The sequence below is a fragment of the Trichomycterus rosablanca genome (genome assembly GCF_030014385.1).
Source record: "Trichomycterus rosablanca isolate fTriRos1 chromosome 5 unlocalized genomic scaffold, fTriRos1.hap1 SUPER_5_unloc_2, whole genome shotgun sequence".
Lineage (NCBI taxonomy): Eukaryota > Metazoa > Chordata > Actinopteri > Siluriformes > Trichomycteridae > Trichomycterus > Trichomycterus rosablanca.
In genome coordinates, this window is record NW_026946944.1 from 203 (window position 1) to 5,700 (window position 5,498).

Genomic DNA, 5,498 nt, shown 5'->3' on the forward strand with positions numbered 1-5,498 from the left:
CTCATATTGCCCTGGACTTTGTGACAGGCTTGCCAAAGTCCAGAGGTTTACCACCGGTTCACCAAGTCTTGCCTGTTTGTCCCGCTGCCCAAGCTACCATCCGCCCGCAGTTTGTGAGCCAGTGCTGGCGGGCCTTCTGCCAACTTATTGGCGCTAAGACCAGCTTATCCTCAGGTTACCACCCTGAGTCTAATGGGCAGTCGGAAAGGCTGATTCAGGACCTGAGCAAGATGCTCAGGTGCCTGACTGCAGGGAATCCGGCCACATGGTCCGATAAATTATTGTGGGCAGAATTTGCTCACAATACCCTGCATCACTCGTCATCACAATTTAAAAAAAATAAAATTATTATTTTATTTAAAATCTGCATTTGAGTCCTCCTTTCTCCCACATAACAGTTAAAAGCTTTTTTCCTTTTATATCATTTTGATTTAAGTATATTTATTAAATACATTTGGGTAATTTAAGGTGTACATTTTCCCAATCTACTTCTACAAATGGGTTATTATTTACAATAGGCTCTATGCACGACTGTCTTCCGGGTTCTCGTATACTGGCAGATCAACTTCCGGTATTCATTTGCCGGTCGTCAACAAGCAGATAACGTTAGGCATGGCTCTCTTTTACACTTGTTGTCTTCAAGATTAACCTCGTCTGACAGTGAACGATTTAGACCGACCGACGCATGGTTTGTACTGCTTCTTCTAACAAGCGGGAAAAAGGATTTTAAATGTACAACTCCAGCGACATTGACAAATATGAAGGTAAGTACGTTAGCAAACATTTCCTTAGAACCATGCAAGTAGGGTAGTTGTAAACTGGTTAGTGGTTGTTTTGCTAGACTAGACAAACACTACATCTAGCTTGACAGACCAGTATTAAGATTCATGTTTTAGTTAGCTTTGAAGCATACCATTACAATTTCATTTTTATGCATATTCTGCTTGCACAGTGCCAGGTTAGGCAAGCTTTAAGATAGTGTCAAATCCCATGTATTAATGATGTTCAAACAACAATAAATATATATATGTATGTGTGTTCAATTCCCAGGTGGAGTGGTCCGGGTTCTTTCTGTGTGAGGTTTGCATGTTCTCCCTGTATCTGCGTGGGTTTCCTCCGGCAGCTCCTGTTTCCTCCCACAGTCCATAGACGTGCAAGTGAGGTGAATTGGAGATACAAAATTGTTTGATATTAAAACTTGAACTGATGAATTTTGTGTAATGAGTAACTACCATTTCTGTCATGAATGTAACCAAAGTGTAAAACATGATGTTAAAATCCTAATACAACATAAAACAAACTAAACATATCTGACTGGATATATTAGCAATTTACCCTCAATCTTTTGATTAAGTGTAAAAAGTTTTGTTCACCAATATATGAATGAGTTATCTTTTATTCATTATCAAATGTTATATGTCAGACCATAATAAATTTCCTGTCAATTGATTAATTTGATGTTACAGTATTAACATGTCTTTCTCCAAAAACATATTTGTTGTAAATGCGAGGAGGAACTTTGATTTTTTTATTCTTATGTTTATTACAGCAGGTTATCAAGAATTAGTCATTACAGAATTTATCAGTGTCAAGCTGGCAGCAATGGGGTATCAAATATATATGCTGTTCAGTTCAAAACCTTGTATCATGTTACAAAAGAGAAAAAAAAAACGTCCATTTGAAGTTAAATGTAAAAAGATTTTATTTCAAGTCTTTTTAACGCCATTCAAGTGGTCTATTCATTGTGAAATGAATGTTAAACAACTGCCAGATTCACAAAACGTAAGAAACAGCAAAAACTGTTTTACACACTCAATATAGAAGCACTTTGTAGTTCTACAATTACTGACTGTAGTCCATCTGTTTCTCTACATGCTTTGTTAGCCCCTTTTCATGCTGTTCTTCAATGACTCTCCCAGGACCCCCACAGAGCAGGTATTATTTAGGTGGTGGATGATTCTCAGCACTGCAGTGACACGGACATGGTGCTGGTGTGTTAGTGTGTGTTGTGGTATGAGTGGATCAGACACAGCAGCGCTGCTGCAGTTTTTAAACACCTCACTGTCACTGCTGGACTGAGAATCGTCCACCAACCAATAACATCCAGCCAACAGCGCCTCATGGGCAGCGTCCTGTGACCACTGATGAAGGTCTAGAAGATGACCAATTGAAACAGCAGCAATAGATGAGTGATCGTCTCTGACTTTATGCCTACAAGGTGGACCAACAAGGTAGGAGTGTTTAATAGAGTGGACAGTGAGTGGACACGGTGTTTAAAAACTCCAGCAGCACTGCTGTGTCTGATCCACTCATACCAGCACAACACACACTAACACACCACCAGCATGTCATTGTCACTGCAGTGCTGAGAATCATCCACCACCTAAATAATACCTGCTCTGTGGGGGTCCTGGTCATCAAGAACAGAAAGGAGGCTAACAGTATAGAAAGAAACAAATTAACTACAGTTTGTAATTGTAGAACTAATAAAATAATCAGAGTGTAGACATAAGAGGTATGTTTACATAATGAAGAGGCTTTTGTTGGCTTTTTATGCTTTTGTTTAAAAACAGAGTATAAACTATAATATATATATTTACAATATTTAAATGTGCACGTTCTTTAAAAAATTACAGTCAAAAACGAATGTTTAGCTCCATCCCTTGACAAGTGGTCCAATCTCACGATACAGTAAACAGCTGATTTATGCTCTGATAGCGATCACTGTGTCAAACAACTTATTCTTTTTAACCCGTCGGATGCAGCGTTCAACATGAACCCTGAGAATGTACCGATCCACCCCGATCTTGTTTTTGAAAACACAAAACCTTCTTACTAATTTTAGAACTCAAACTCGTATATTCGCCGCTATACGACACGTTGTGATTAGAAATTTGCCGGTGTTTATAACAAACCGGAAGCTAGACTGCCCGACTAACGCTAAACGGAAACGCGTCACAGAGCTTGCGTGCATAGAGCCTATTAGAGCATAAAAAGTTTCTGGTTTTCCTGTCATGTTAAAATAGTCAAATAGATCCTTGAATGTTTTTTTCAGTTTATTTTCAAATACATCACATACAGATATGACATTGCCTTTATGCTTTGTAATATTTTTTCTTGTTATTATTGCTTGTTTGGCCTCAGCTAAAATTATGTTTAAAGCAAATGTTTTTTGTTTTCCCATTAAAACCAAATAAAAACAGGGGTTGCCATTCAGTCTGTTCCTCTTGTTTCTTGTTTAAAAACACTGTAGTTATTTTCTTTATTTTTGTTAAAAAACATTTAAATTTTTCACAGTTAAAAAACATGTGTTTGAGTCCTTCATCTTCTTTAAAGCATACTTTACATTTGGGGTCTTTTTCTAATCCTATTTTGCACATTCTCATTTCATTAAAAATACAGTTATGTCTTAAAAGGAAATCAAAGTTTTCAAGTTGTACATTTTTAAATTGTCTAGTGTTCTTAAAAATATTTTCTGCTTCTAGGTTTGGGAACAGCCTGCTCCAATATTCTTTTGCTCTTGGTTCTACCCACGCTTTTTGTATTAAAACAGTGTATATTTTTTTCAATGTACAGCTTTCAATTGGAATTGTTTAATTTTTCATTTTTACTTTGATGTCCCAAATTAAGTTTTCACTTGTTTCTTTTTTTCCTATATGTTTTTCAATTTCGCTTATTGCACTGCATTTTTTAGTTTTTCGTAGTTATTTTGAATTTGGGTTTTGTTTACTGTGTTCTTGTTGGTTTCTAATGCATCGTATATCACTTGTGTGGGTAGAAATCCTGATCTAACTTCATATAAAACATCTTTTACTTGGCGCACCCCTGCTCGGAACCAGTCTCTAAAGAATAGCTCCCTGCCCTCATTTAAAATCATTGGGTTAAAAAACAGTGGCTGGTTCCTTTCTTTTACCTCTATTTCTGTAAAATCCATAAAATCTCTCCATGCTCTAAACACTTTTTTATAAAACTCTGGTATGTTTTGTATCATTTGCTCATTCATTTTCATGCTTAAAACATTAAAATCCATCCCTCCTCCTCCTCCACATTTGTTCATTATTTATCTAAAACTATCCTTCCATGCCTGTTCATCTTGATTTAAAAATGTTCTTACCATTTTAATTCTCAGTGCTTTTATAATTGTAAAAACATCCAAAAGTTTGAGTCCTCCTTGCTCTACTGGCCCTATTAAAGTGTCGTATGCAATTATGGCTGGTTTCCCATCCCATAAAAAGTTTAAAACTGTCGCTTTTATTCTTTTTAAAGCCCAATGAGGTATACTAGTGACATTAAGAGCATACCAAGCTTTGGATAAAAACAGTGTGTTTAAAATCAGTACCTTCCCTTTTAAAAATACTTCTCTCTGTTTCCAAAAATGTAGTCTGTTTTCCATCATTTTTAAAATCTCTTCCCAAATTTCATCCCTTGCTTTCATTTCATTTTCTCCCATTCTGATTCCTAAGATTTTAAGCTGTGTTACCTCTTTAAATTGTATTTCTTTCGGTTTTGAGTCCGTGTTTCCTATTTTCATGTAAACCGTTTTTTTCTTTATTAACCCTGGCCCCTGTCCCTTTACAGTATATTTTAAATGTCACCATTGCTTTCTGAATGCTTTTAACGTCTCCAAGTGTTAGTGTTGTATCGTCTGCGTATTGAAATATTTTGTGTTCTTTTTGTAAGACACCGCCATCCTCCCACCACTAGAGGGAGACCGCGTGCCACACCCAGGGATAATTAAGCTGATTGACATCAGCTGTGCAGCACCTTTATAAAGGCTGCGGCGCAGAGTCTTGTGTTAATTTAGTAATACCAGACCTCGCCGGTAATTTGGTATTCTCTTCTTAAAAAAGACATCTTTCGTCCTCTTTTTCTCTGTTTCGGGAACATTGGTTTTCCCCTAAAAGAAAGACCTTTTTGTTTATCTCCCTGTTTAAATAACTGGAACAGTTTTAGAAAAGTAAAGTAATTTATCATTTCTTTAGTAACCTCACACCTTTGTTGAGGTCTCTTTGAGTTCTGAAACGACTACCCAACAGCCAGCGGGTAGCTCATCAGATTAGTTTTTCTTTGTGTATTTTTTTTGTGTATTCTACCCTATAGAGTAGTGGTTAGTGCATCAGTCTCTCGAGCTCAGTACGCTGACGTGCGGGGTTCGAAACCACACGTTTTATTTTTTATTATCAAGTTGCGGTCTCCGCTATTTCAGTCAGTCTTTCCTCTCTGTTTTCCCTTTTTTCAACAAACACACAGTTCCTTTATATATATATATATATAAATACACATATATCTTCTGCTATTTGTTTACATTTAAGGATTATCATTTAAAACCGTTAAGTAGTTCAAAGTCACAAGCCCATAGCGAATCGGGTAGAGCAAAGCTCTTTAACACCCGCGATTTTTCAAATCTGCTTTTGGGTCCCACCAGACTGTTATTTAAGATCTGGAAAAACACAACACGAGGCGTTTGAGCCCCGTAACACTTTTGTTAATAAGATCCC

At 36.8% G+C, this 5,498-nt stretch overlaps 1 long non-coding RNA gene across 1 annotated transcript; it reads left to right on the plus strand.

Moving 5' to 3' along the window:
* Nucleotides 1-523: 523 nt before the first annotated feature.
* On the plus strand, nucleotides 524-1,449 carry LOC134304408 (uncharacterized). The gene is made up of 2 exons (XR_010007851.1): nucleotides 524-764; nucleotides 1,051-1,449. It is a non-coding gene; the product is annotated as an uncharacterized LOC134304408 (long non-coding RNA).
* The last annotated feature ends 4,049 nt before the right edge of the window (nucleotides 1,450-5,498 follow it).